Here is a 14,912-nt window from a genome sequence, read left to right on the forward strand (position 1 = left end):
AAGCAGAAATAATACTACTAATAATAATCATCATCATCATCATCATCATCAACCCAGAAATGTGGGTGCACGCGCAGGAGGTGGGCTTTCCAAGGAAACACCCTAGAATTGAGCACCTTTCAGCTTGGGCGGGGAATGGCGTTCCTATTGCGAGCTAGTAGATACAGGGCTTTTTTTTTTTTTTTTTTTTCCTCTTTTTGCTTCAGAAGCAATTATTACTGATGCGTAACTTTTATTAACCTGCCAATCATAAAGCACATCAAAAAGGAGTGGGTCGGTAGATACGTTGCAATGTTTGTTTCCATTCAACTGCACCATTAAGAAGCAAAAATTCTAAAAACTCCTACCCAGCCTTTGCACCTTGCAGTTTCTCACCGTTTCGGGCTAGTAAGAGGGATCGATGACCTGGTTGCGTCTGGAAGCAATAAAGCATTCGCATACTCCTTCAGGCCACAGCTACTGCGGGTTGCAAGAAGGTGGAAGGAGCGTAACCACGGAACAGTTGCAGTGGGATGCTTGCACGTTTGTGTGGGCGTGAGAAATGCTGGAAGGGCTGAAACCGCAGACGTGTCCCCCTTGAGTCGTGTGGGCAATCCATAGTGCACACGCTACCCAAGTGTAGTGCCCTACGGATTGCCCACACAACCAAGTGCCTCCCGGGCCCGGCGTGCTGGGAAAGCGAGAGGTGGATTGCAAGAGTTCCTTGGGTATAGGGCACTGTGATCACCTGTGATAACTTTTCCAACAGTGTGCTGCAGTACCCCATGGCATGTTGGTGTCGCATGATGGTTGCACCATAAACATGCAACGTTGCACCAGGCTCCATGGTACAGACACAGTGGGAGCAGAGGGAAAAATGGCTGCAATGTTTCTTTTTTTTGTTTGTTTCAACTAGTAAGGCCCGATTTGTCTTAAGAAGCAACCCCATATCCCTGGCCTTCAGTTAGCTTCACCTGACATGTCCCACCTCGGGTGTTCACGTAAGCACATGGCAAGAGTCCGCAGCCCCCTGCAGTCCCCTGCAGCTGAACCCAGCCTTTCACTTTTCCATAGTGGGTTTCACAGCTAGGTGAGAAAGCACAGGGCCTAATTTCTAAATATTTTAATTCATTATGCTCCATTCAAGTAATTGTGGACATGGAAAGGGAATGTATTTGCCTGGACCTGCAATCATTTCCAAACATAATAACCCAGAATACTAACCTTGTGGTCACAACTTCATTTTTTAAGCTTCTTAATTCTTTGTTTAGTGTCAGTGTGGGACAAACCCACATCTGTCAGAATAGCTGCCTGGAGTTGGTTGACCCAGACTGTCTATTCCAAAGCCCTAATTAGCAATGTTAAAACTCTGGCCCGGCTTCGTACCACTCGTGTTTTCCTCCTCCTACATGCCATTCAGTACTTGCAGTAGCACACTGGACCCCTGCACTGAACATGAAGCTCCTTCTGTGGTTGCAAGAAGTCTGCAGGAGTTCAAGGGGAGACCGGGCAGATACTGGCAGGAATAGCGACGGGATGGGAGTCATGGTACCCTCAGCCCAAGGCTGTTGGAGGTGGATGGCTGGCAGCCTTGTTCCTACTTTTCCTGGGCATCAGCTTACCGGCCACAGCTGGAGAAAGCACACTGGGCCGGGTAGGCCGTTGTGTCTGGCATAACATGGTTTGTCGCTCATGTGCTCCTGTGCTTCTGCAAGCTTCTCCCAGAAAATCTGGAGCCTTCCTTAGTGTCAGTAGCATCAAGGTTGCTCTGCTGTTCAGAGATCCAGTTGGAAATTCCACCTGAGTGAGTAAATGCCTTTTCGTCGCAGCACTTCTTAGAGTCATTCACGCCTTCTTCATCACCAGAGGAAGCATTTGCGCAGCAGAGAGGTATTTGAAAATGGGCTGGCCTGCCCATTGGGAGAGTTCTGTTGCACAACTGCAGTTAACTCCCTGCCCTATTCACTATGTATCCGTGAGCTTATGGACACAATGTCCAGTCTTTTGTTTGAACGTGAGGAATCTCTCATAGCTGGAGCTCTGAATTAACTTTCTTCCTTTGCAGTGCGTTTGACCATGGGTGTGCATGGATATGTTTACCTTTAAAGTTCCTGCAAGTGCATTCTTCGGGCTAGAGTGAAGGAACAAGAATGGGAGGGGAAAAGCAATCTTTTGTTTCAAGTTACCTTGGGCAAAGAGACCCTACAAATGTCCACAACAGAGTCACATTATTGCGGAATGAATCCTCCAACAGTGTTAACTCAAACTCTGGTAGCATTATGCATCATAGACTTGGAAAAAAAACATTTAAAAAAAGTTGCTTGTAATTTAGGTTCGCTTGGAGCCCGCTTAGTATATGGGATTATTAAAGCAGAGGCTCAGGGAGCACATGAATACACGTGAAATATTGGAGAGGAATTAGCTTGACTTTTGTAGGGGGAAGTTATATCTCACAAATCAACTGCAGTGTAATGCTGGAGTCAGTAAGCGTATTGCTAGGTTTCACCTCATCAGTGCGGGAGAGTTCAAAAAGTTTGATAAAGCCCATCACCTATCCTAGTGAAAATTGCAATAGGAGGAGAGGTTTTACTGTGATCATAGGTGCTTTAAAATGGGGAAAAGAATTACGGAAGTTCTGCTGTAGGGGAGGTTGACAGCTGGAACCTGTCCATATATTCATAAAAGATGTGGGAAAGGTGATTAATACCAACAGAATAACAGTAGAGAATTAGTCATATTCATGACAGCCAAATCCAAGGCTGACTACCCAAAGTTACACAAGAATATTACCATGTTGAGTGAACAGGTGATAAACTGATAACAAAATTTTAAATTAACACAATAACAGAAAGATTAACTGAAGTGATAAGAACAGAATGACGCGCTCTAGCCTTGCCGTTACCTTGCTGAGACTAGATTTGGGATAGTTGTCTGGGAATATCATGAGCTCAGTGACCAATGCTAATCAAAGGGAAATAAAACAGCAGTAATTGTTTGGAAAGAAACAACATAAGCCTCCTTATGTTTAATTTGATACATTCTCTGTAACTACAGGTACCTTTATATGTTAAAACCGGTTTGCAATTCTATTAACCCAACTTACAGAAGGAGTAGTAGAAGCAAAAACGGTACAAAAAAAGCAACAGGAAAAGATTGTGGTTATGAAGACTAAGTGGAGCAGGATTCTTGAGCTTTGGAAAAAAGGAGTGGTATGGTAGAGGTCTACACAACTGGTAATGATACAGAGAAAACGAGTTGGGAAGGGCTGCTTACTGTTTCTCATAAACCACGTACCAGAATAATTAGACCACAGACGTTAAAAGCAGTGCCACCTTTGGTTCAGAAAATTGCAAAATGCTTATTGTTGGAAGCTGGCAAGGATGTATGATAGGCAGGAACATTCAATATTTTCTTATTTCTACTCTTTTTCTCTAAAAATCAGTTACTTTCTACTGCTGAGGGCAGCAGACTATTGAGCTAGAAGAGCAAACAGTTCTTACTGCTTCCGTAGGTAGTTCAGAGTACTTTCCTGGCTGGCTGTGCTCAACTTCTCACAACACGTGGAGCAATGTAACACCGACAAAGGATTGGGAAAACGTGGAGGCCACTTTTCCCTGTGCAGCGGGATGGTGCAACCTTTGCTACTCGAGTAACCAAGAACCTGCAGCCAGCTATTTATGTTGGAAGCATCCTTAGATCTGAAATTTGCTTCCTTGGCGGGCCACCTCAGAAGACAGAGGCCCAGCACGTATTTTGGTCAGGGGTTTCTGTTACGGTGCATTGTTAATAAAATGTGCTAAATGTTCTTAATTTAGGTCAGGCATACTCATTACCTTAAGGGTGCCTGAACAATAAACAGCAATGACACTAACTGAGAAACTAATTAGCTTTGAAAATCTGGCTTTCTTAATCATCAAAGAAGATGGGATAAAGCTCATCTTTAATTTAGAGAATAATTATTATCAGTGGTCTGAAGCTTTACACATTGCTCATTCCCACACAAGGGTTGCATTGAATAAGAGTCTGGAGCCTATAACCTCATGCTTTTGCACTTCTCTTTTTCTCATAATAAAATGCCAGGATGCTCTGAAATTTAAGATGAAATCTCAAATTTTGAAATTGCTTTAATTTAAATGTATAACTTTTAAGAATATTTATATAAAAAGATCTTTTTAGAAATTGATACATTTTATTAAATAGTTTTTGTTTTAATAAAATAATTTTAAATACAGATAATGAATGTTTAAATTAAATTAAAATAATTTATTTCATATTGCATGGGCATATGTTAACACTTGGATAAAAAGAAGTCTCTTCAGGTGAAATGCCAGGAAAATAGTGGCTGCCACGTCACTTTATATGGTTCGTTTATTTGAAAACGAGGAATATTCTACCTCTAAGTGACAATGAAGAAAGTATTAAAGCTTTTCTTGCCATGTTCAGGGCAAAACCAAGAACAAAAGGAAGGAAAGAGCTCACATGAAAAGTAGCATCTTCAAAATTAGATCAAAAAATTGGTCCAAAACAAAAGAATTTAAAGGAGGTGGTTGGTAATGAAGTGTCATAAACTAACCTAATGCAGAAAATTCATCAGTGGGAATCAAAATATATCTTGTAAATAAGAAATGCAGTGCAGCTTTTTTGTGTGTTTAACAAGTTCCTCTAAGTGCTGATTCTTCCTGTTTTCTGTTGATATGAGAAATGACAGAGAAAGATCTACCATAGGTGATGATCTAGACAGTCAAGTGGTAGCTATGATAAGAACTAATGGTATTCATAACCAACTAATCTTCACTATTACCAAAGTATATTTGTTTTCTAGAAGTGTACATACTCAGTCCTGAGTTACAGGAAAAAGCATGAAGAGCTTTCAGTGCAGAAAGCTCTCACAGTAAAGGTTACTGTTGTTTCTCAGAAAATCTTAAGTTGTTACCCAGGGGCATTTGAAAAGCAAGTGGAATCTTAAAAATTATTAGGAAAGGAAGAGAGGGTGAAAAATAGAAAACACAATCATGCCACTATGTAAATCCACTGATTGACATGTTGAATACTGCATGCTGGTCCAGTCATCTCAGAAAAACACCTACAGGAGGTGGAGGAGCTATCAAGAACAGGGGAAAAAAAGAGTGGGTTTCATATAATGAAGCTAAACGTAGTATCAGCAATAAAAGACAGTAGATGGAAGGTCAGATGTGTGAGGAAAAGCACTGTGACACAGATCTGCAGTGTAACAAGTGACACCCAGAGAAAAATAGGGAATGTTTAGTCACGGTTTATTGCAAGCTCAGAATTTAGAAGGTATCAAAGGAAATGATCAGTCAATAGAGATAAAAAACATAAACACAGGCACTTTTATTTGTACAATAAATAATCAAATGGTGCCACTCAGGTTTATCTCATTATGGAAAACAGAAGCATAAATACGTCAGAAAAATGATAAGAAAAAAAAATAACACAGGATGTGCTCATCAGTGGTTGCTAAAGACACAGGTCTTCACCCTTGACTTTGGAAGTCCTTAAATACTGATTGGCAGAATTGGAGAGGATACAGGGAAAAGTCCATGGCACACATGCTTTGCTTCTTATACTTACCCCTTAAACATGAGTTACTCTCTGCTGTGAGAGAGAGGATTGATTTAATGGACCTTCAATAGGATGTGGTAAAGCAGTTTAATTTTATTCTCCACTCATAAAGTCTGTTGAACTTTCCTAGAGATCTAGCAGAGGTGAGGGTGTTAAGTGATACAAGACAAATGCGATTACCTGCTTTTTAAAAAGCTCATAGGGCACATTTAAAGTCTGTATTTAGTTCTGTATCATGCTTTCTTCTCTATTTTCCTAGTTACATATTAAGATTATTTCAGAAAGTAGTATATCTAAATGGGAAAAAAATAGATTATAACAGAATCAAAATAGCTTGCTGAATATTTTTAAACAGGAAGTATTTGTTCTGCACAGCTTTATTTTGTCTCACATCAAAGATGCATAACAAAATTGCATAGGAGGGGCTGATATGGGAGTTGCTTGAGTATTATTCATCAAACATTTTTTCATGTACTGTCTTTACTAATCCTATGACTCCTTTTACTCACGTCAGGTATCAAAGCTGAAACTTTCTATATCCATATTCCTTGCACATTAGAGAAGTCAGAAAAGTTTATTTTAAAAAGAACAAGAGCACCCCCCCAACACACTGTTTTTGTAATCTGCAAAACAGACTTGGGAGTGTTTGCATTAATAATCCATGGTATGGATGGTACAACACTTGAAAAATCCTGCCAGTGTTGATAGGAACAGGTGGGTCACACATTGTGAACTGGAATCACAGAAATAGGGTAAAATAACATAGTGGAAATTAATGCACATAGGGACTAAATCCAGAATTTTTGCTCTAAATTGAAGGCTTGTCAACTGGAGTTGGCACTTCAAGAGAAGGAACTGGATTTACTAGCAGATCACAGGAGACTGTCCTGTCTAGAATGACAGGGAGTCATTTTAAGATCACAAAAATAATTTTCAGTAAAGACTGAGGAATTTTAGCATTACGGTGCACAGTATTAGCAAGATGTTCTTTAAAATGTCCCTTCAAGTTTTTATCATCCATGCTTATAAAATAATATAAATTTGAACAGAGATAGTGAAAGGCTAATAGGAGAAGGTATTTAGAAAGTTAAAAAGTCTAAGCTATCAAAGTGGAAGTTTTAGAGGAGATAGGATTATTCTTTAAAATTCATCTGGATGATCGTCAGAGCTGGAAAGATCTTTAGGCTTAATGATCTTACAAAAGGCATTGAATGTATAAGGTCTGTAACTGAACTACTAAAAGGGGGAACTGTAGGTGTTTTTCAAATGAACTAAAATAGTCAATAAACCTTTCTTGTTTAAATACGATGCCTGTGAAGTTTGCAAAGTGTTTCACAGACTCATAATTACTTTTAATATCCTGGCAATATTTGTTGCAGTGTCTTTTATTGAATTCAGTTTATCCTATGGATCATGGATTCACTTCATTTGTACATGAGACAGGAAGGAATTTTTGCAAGTTTTGATGCATAGCTTGGACTCCAGCAAATTTTTATTCCCTTACTTCGAAGATTGGAAGGTATCAAAGACTGGCAACAGTCAGGGATAAGGTATCAGTCATTAAACTTAAGATCAGAAAGCAATTTTCCCTCAGATCCCAGTATCATAAGCCCTTGTTTTGGAATTCCTCCTTTATTTTTGCATTTTTCTAGAATGTCTGATATTTTATTTCTTTGGATCAGATCATTTAAGAATATTTCATGCTCTCAATCTTTCTTGTATCAGAGGCCAAAGCAGTATTTCTTCTCTTTCCAGGTAGAAAGAACATGTCCCAAGACATAGCTTTTTACTAAAAACCTAAAATTTTACAACAAATGTCAGGAAGCCTCTGTGATGTCCTCCAGTGGATGTGCAAGGAAGGGTAGATGAACTACAGTTACTAATGGATTCTTCTGGAATGAACATTGATTACAGACTGTAATACCATTCTCCACTGTGATGCCAGAGAGCTGGCTAGAGTTTACAACACAAATGAGTCTCTGCAATGCAATACTGCAACCTCCTCATGAATACTGTTTTTAAAAGTCCTGTTAACTGTAGCAGGAGTAATTTGGGGGTGCCCAGACACTTGCTAAGCAGTTTTCGCTGTAGCGATGTCTAAGAACATGTAGTTACATTTTCATCCATAATGAAATACCCCCCACCCCACCGCCCAATTTCCTCTTTAGTAACTGAACAAAGTTCAAAATCAATGTGCTGCAACTTTCAAACACAGTCAAGCAAGAAAGAAACCAACACATCTAGGCAGAGAAAAAAAACCGCAAACCGCAAATGTTGACCTTGCTGATTTCTGTTACTGAAATTTTTGAGCATGTGAGAGCAGTGACAGCAGGCACCTTGCTATTAAAATGAAGGACTTCATTGACACCAACTGCTCCTCTTGGTCATGAAGAAGCAAGTGAATAATGTCTGAAGGGTTACACACAGAGAACAAAACAACTTTGAAGAATATACATCATTGCTTTGGACACCAAAGAGAGATTTTACTTACATTTGTTTACATTCATATAGAGTTGACCAAGTATGTATTATGTATGTCAGATAATTGTAACAATATTTTATCCATATAACATCTGATACTGATAGTTTTTCACTTTATTGTTTAAATACCTGTTTCTATTTATTGTTGAAGTTTCAGGGTGTTGGAAATGTCATCATCCACACAGAGGAGTAGCTGATATGCCAGAGGGTTGTGCTGTCATCCAGAGGGTCATCAGCAGGCTGGACAAATGGGCCAGCAGGAGCCTCATGAAGTTCAAGGGGAAGTGCAAAGCCCTGCATCTGGGGACGAATGACCCCATGCAACAATACATGATGGGGGCAACACAGCTGGGAAGTAGCTTGGCTGAAAAGGACCTGGGTATCCTGGTGGACACCAGGCTGAACATGAGACAGTAATGTGCCCTTGTTGCAAAGAAGGTGAATGGTACCTTGGGCTGCATTAAGAGAAGTTTTGCCAGCAGGTTGAGGGAGGTGATCCTTCCCCTCTACTCAGCACTGGTAAGGGCACACCTGGAGCACTGTGTCCAGTTCTGGGCTCCCCAGTACAAGAGAGACATGGACATACTGGAGAGAGTTCAGCAAAGGGCCACAAGGATGATGAAGGGGCTGGAGCACCTCACATACAAGTAAAGGCTGAGGGACATGGGACTGCTCAACCTGGAGAAGAGAAGGCTTAGGGAGGGACCTCATCGAAGTATATAAACACCTAACGGGAAAGTGCAAAGAGGATGGAGCCAGTTTTTTTTCAGTGGTGCCCATTGACACAAGGTGAAGGCATGACTGCCTAAGCTCGCTGCACTTTGAAGTCTGGCTGTGCAGGTCTCAATGGTTAGGACTCTGCATACCTTCAGGTATGAAAACCTGTACCTGGTGAAGTCATTGGCAAAAATCTCAGGATTTCACTCCCAGACTTCAACTGTAGCATTTGTTTGGTAAAACACAGCAATATGATGGAGGAACTCTGAGAGTTTCCTTCTCTCCCAAAGCCACAAGGAAGTCAAGCTCTGCCAGAGCAGATTTAGAAGACAACTGAAACACGGGACTGGAACAGTGTGAAAGTAATACTACCACCATGGTAGAAGTATTGCTATGCTATTATGTGAAATGGTACTGCTGATTGTCCTTAACAAATATTCTATACTGTCAAAGTCTTACTTCTGCTTTCTATTCTTTCTTTCCCTCTGACTCCCTCCCCTTCCTGTTTGCCTTCATATTCTTGCTTATTTGCTGGTGGCACCACATCATCAGTGTATCCCCTCAAGTCAGTAATAAGCTATGATCTGCTATTTGTCTTTACATTCATGACACTGTATGTATTCTGGACTTTGCTTAAAACTTCATTAAGTTCTCCAGCATAAAAAATAAGGACTATTCTTCTGTCATTTAGTCTTGTGCAATTTCCCAGACCTTAATTTTTGTACTGGTGAAAACTCAGGAAATTTAGGAGGAGAATCTGATATAAGATTTCTTTAGTTCTCTGCTCTGCAAAAAGGTGGTTGAGAATACTTTCTAGGAGTTAATCTACATGCACACCTGCATATGAATGTTAAAGTTTTCCTTTAAGCTTAGCAAATATTGGGCAGATATTTAGACACAGAATATATAATTAACAGTGTGTTTTTAAGGATGCTTTTAGAATGTGGATTACCATAGAATAATTTCCAATTGAAGCATAACAGTAAATATTAGGGCATAATTTTTGACAGAAAATAATGATTCACTAACAGACTTTTTTATAATGCTTTTGCTTTGATTATGTAGTACTGTAGTAACTGACACAGTAACGATAAGAGGAAGATAATAGAACAGCAGGATTGTGGTGTGGACCCAGTAGAACAAAGGGTAAGATGATTTAGTATCAAGGGCCTAAATCTAAACATATATTTTAATGATACAGTATTCTGATCAGAATATGTGAGACAACTATTATAAAAGTAATGAAAGAACCTTGCTGGAACAGAGCAAAAGGCAAAAGTGGCAGCCTGACATTGAAAGCTTGCCAGAAAAACTATTGTTTAACTCCAATTAATGCAATTTGTTCAGGCAAATGAGGGACTCTAGTTCAAAGTTTCATGCTATTATTTTTCTGGTGAAAGATTTGGCTAAGTTCCTAATACATGAGTCTATCATTCAAACTGGTTTCTGCTGAAGACAGAGCTGTAATCTATGCACATATCATTGAACTGTAGACACGTTTCCTTGTTCTCTTTCCTACAGCATCAGATGAAAACTTTTTCTGGAAGTTGAACCTTCCTGGAAGGGGAAGTGTCTACAAGAAATTTCAATATTTTTATATACATCAGTAATATCATGAAAAACACAGCAACTGCCAATGAGAATGAAAGCCAGAACAAGTTACAACCATTTGAGATTCTATGTGCAAACACAGAATTGCCCAAGAATGTTTTTCTCTCCTGTCTTTTTCTGTGTAAATTGATAATTTAGGTCGTCTGATTATTTAAACAAAATTACAGAGTTCACTTATCAGATGGAAGTATGAATTTAACAAATGCAAGTATGTCTTCAAACCTTAATTTTCTTGTAACCAGGAAGAAAAACTCCTTAATACTGTAAAGAAAATAGTCATTTGGTGGCATTTATATACTGTGGCCTATCACAAAAATAAAATAGTATTACAGACACTGGGAAGAAAGTGGAATGTCAAAACAGGTTTTGAAAATATTGCTACATCTGGTACTAGTTTTGTAGCTACGTTGTTTTGTAATTCTATTACTACATCTTGTAGTGCTACATCTAGTAGTGCTACATCTAGCCTGTTTCCTTGCTCTGCTGGATACTATTTGTATCCTTTGTATTTGTACCCTTCCTAGAGAAGGGTATATATCGGTGTGTTAGAGAGAGGAATGCAAACAGTGTAAAGAAGATGAAAAATATGTTACAGAAGTGTAATGCTTCAGCTAATGAATGACATGCATTAAACTAGCCTTGAGAATCTAAAAATAGAGTAATTTGCATTGGTAACCAAAAAAGGCCCCTTTTTTGGCAGCTGTGCATAGACATTTTCATTCTATTTCATTCGTTGTTGAGTCTTGCTTTCTCATCTATAGGTGAAGGTACCATATGGAGATGTTGGCAGTGAATTTTTTTACAGCATTGCATCTTTCGTTAGAAGAAAAGGAGTAAGTCCTAGGGTTCCTGTGGCTCCTCTTGACTGGCACGTGGAAATCTGTACAACTCTAACACACTTCTTCATTTTCCTCTCATAAATATTTGCATTTAAAACAGTTTCCTAGGACATGCCTCCAGAGTGTCCTTGAATATGTCCTCCTATTGGGAACAGCATAAACCCCACGGGCTTACTTTTTTTTTTTTTCTGGAAAGAGCAGTAAAATATGCAGATACCAAGGATTTCTGAGAATTAAAGTATTTTGAAAGGTTTCTGTGCAGGGGATTGGGATTTGTGAAAGGGCAGTAGTATTACTTGTGAGTGAGGAAACATAACTGTTGAGTTCAAGGAGAAGAAAAAGCAGGGAACAGAAAATTTAGAAACTCAAATTCCAATGTCATGCTAATGAAATCCAAAATAAAGTTGTAGATACAATTTCATTTTACAAATACAGTTTTGACAAATTACGAAATGTTCCTTGTTTTCTAACCATTTTTTCTTTTAGCTTGTATGAACTTCTGTAAATGTGCTAGTGTTACTGTTGTTAGGCCAATTTAGTTGGTGTGAATACAAATCTAGGTGAAATGCCAATGGGCAATTTGTTTTAATCAAATGGCAACTGGATCTTCTATGAGTACAATTAAATGACACGATGGTGCCAATGCAGGTGGCAGCTTGAAATACTACCAGTACTTTGACTGTTTTACTATTACTATTCTGTATGAATCTAGAATTGCTACCAAAAACATATGGAAAAGGTTTGCAAAAGAGCCACTGACTGAGTAAATATGGGATGAAATTATTAGGGCTTTCTTAGAGTATCATTTAGGTTACGACTGAGATGAGCACTCTCTTTATCTGTGATCAAAAGTATAGACTTGTGATAGAACAAACTCATGTATGAGTGTGACAAGTTTTAGAGGGAAGTTTTTCAGAAAGTTTTTGTATTTATAGCTTCTAGATTTAATTCCATGAAATTAAAAAAAAAAAATACTGTCTTTAATCTGTACTATGTAAAGTTTCATTCTGTGTTCTGAAATGAGAATTTTAAGAGGAAGTCTATTCTCTGTGATCTCATTAGGCCTAGTACATGATCCACAGCATACTCAGAAATTCTATACCTGATCAGCTGATGCTTTGAAATGAAAACTTAGATTGTTTACAATTGGATTCGTCTCAGTTTTCTGTGGCCAGTAAAGAATAAAAGCAATTAAAATATTTAGAGAGATTACTTCATTTCAAACAAAAGAAACTGATTGCATTGTTAATTTAAAAAAATCAGGCAGATAATATATCCTTTTGGGGTTCTTAATCTTGAATTGAATGGTTTGATGTTGGGTATAACTGGTAAAATCTGTTCTTTTAGATTATTTCTCTACATGTTTACCTGACTTTTATTTGGCTTCTACAAAGTAGGGATTGCCCAGATTGATACTAGTCACGTACAAGTGATCAACACTAGTCCAAAAAGGGGTGCAGTCTGAAAATATAAGATGGAGTCCTACATATCATCCATTCTGCAAGGCCAGCTATGACCTTGATCAAGACCATTAAAGAATCATCGCATAGGAAGATAGATAGGGAAAATGAAGGCTGGTTATTTGAACTCTATTGAAATGTGAAATTCTTTATTCTCATGCATATCTCTGAAACATTATTTAAGAAAATGTAAAAATAATTTAGAAGCTAAGCCAGTGCTGGTATTCAGAGTCAATCAAATGGAGTCTTGAAACATGCATACATTCTTAGAGATGCATGTAAAGATGTATTGTGATGTGTAGCTTACATTAAAGGCCATGTAATAGCCTAACTGACATATATGCAATTGTATGGGTGACTTGGGTGGTGTTTAAGGCATATCAATCTCCTACCAAATTTCCTACACAAAGGAATAGATGTAGGATATTTCTTATTCAACTGATTTTCAATTTTCTTTTTAAATTGCATCTATTCCTAAGTTTTTCAAATGCTTATTGCACAGCTAGCTTTAGGAAAGAGCAAAATAAGCAGGTACACAGGGTGGCAAACTTCTGGGACAGTGTAAAACAGCTTTTGTAAGATGCAGAGGAAACAGGTGACTGTACAGCTCTGTGTACCCACACTGAACTTAGTGGCGTCACAGTTGCCAAATCAGTGGTTGGCAACTGGTTTTGGTTCCTTCTTGTAACAGCAGTTCCATCTTGCTCTGCTCATCTCTCAGGCTTTGCTCGAAGATCAGCAGCTCTCCCCCTGACCTCCAGCCCAGCCTCACCCTTTCTTCTTTCCTGTGGCAGGAGCAGCCCCGTCCTGCACACACTGCATCCAGTATGGGAGGATAATGCATATAACCCTCCCATATAACTGCATATGGGAGGTTGAGTTGGCTGCTGTCTGTGAGGCAGGTGTTCCAGATTTTTAAATCCAATCAGCTGGTAAATGAGGGATTTTTCAAGGACAAAAGTGGGAAGAGAAAAAGAAGTTTCTGGACCTCTCTGACACTTTCTACAGTCTCCTAAAATCTCCATGTCCTGTCTCAAGGCCTCTGCCCAGCTTCATAGCCTGGAAAGTTGCTGAGCTCTTCCAGCCCCCAGAACTCACACAGGCCTTTCCTTTTCTCTCCAACACAGCTGCCTAAGTAACCCATGTATTTCAACCCTAGCTTATCACACAAGGTGTCTCTTGAAGCTCTCTGGGTCTTCCTATTCCATCAGATCTCCAGTGTCTGACCAAACACCCAGTTTCCCCTATCCTAATCCACCTGCATGTGAAATGCCCTTTGCTACCACCTAGTTTTGCCTACATTGTTGAGGTGGCTCAAGCCAGTTCTGAGATTGGTTTTGAGATATACGTGCCCTGAAACATGTTAATACCCAGTCTTTATCCCACCATAATTCAGGTAAATTATTATCTCAAAACAGCATTCACAGAACTATGAATCATTCGTTTTGTTCCCAGTCACCTAAAGTTACTGGAAGCTTTTAACTCTGGTGCATGTTGGTTTGAAAGACTGGCCAAGAGTCTTCTGCACTTTAGATACTTAAGTCCCATCAAGTCATAAACACAATCTCCCAAGTTCCCACGCTACTCTGTAGGGTGACATGGGCCCCCTACAAAAAATTTCGTGATGAGGGGATTCACCCTTGGGAGATGCTCCTCTCTGCTCTCAGTCGCTACTGACCTTGCCTAGGTGTCTCAACTTATTGTCGTATATTAGATAGTATAAAATCACGCAATTCTGATTTTGCTTATTCGGAGGGGAAAAACAGTACATGAAATGATATTTTGACTTCTATTTTTGCTTTTTAGTGACTTATTACTCTTACTTTCCCTGTTACTTTACATGGAAGCATCTTGTACCCAGCATTAAAGCACTTTCAAACTTCTACTTCTGTCTTTATTGCTGTCCTATCATTCATTCTCTCCCAAATATGATCTTTTTGCATTGTTCCGTGCATTTCTGTAATGATTTCTTTCAGGGCTGGTATAGCATTATAAAATTAGTTGTGATAACTGAAGGGAATTGACAATTAATAAAGGCTAGGGAAATTACCCCTGGAGACTTTAAAGTTTTCTTCAACGTGTACCATATCTTGGTTATCATAAAATAAATTACAATAAAATAAAAGATGCCTGTTTCTTGAAAGAACATGCCTAAGCTGCACCTAACAATGTAATACTATATCCTGTCAAGTGACGATTTACAGAACCACAAAATCACAGAATGACTGAGGTTGGAAGGCAT

This window comes from Egretta garzetta, unplaced genomic scaffold (assembly GCF_000687185.1).
Source record: "Egretta garzetta isolate BGI_Z169 unplaced genomic scaffold, ASM68718v1 scaffold35, whole genome shotgun sequence".
Lineage (NCBI taxonomy): Eukaryota > Metazoa > Chordata > Aves > Pelecaniformes > Ardeidae > Egretta > Egretta garzetta.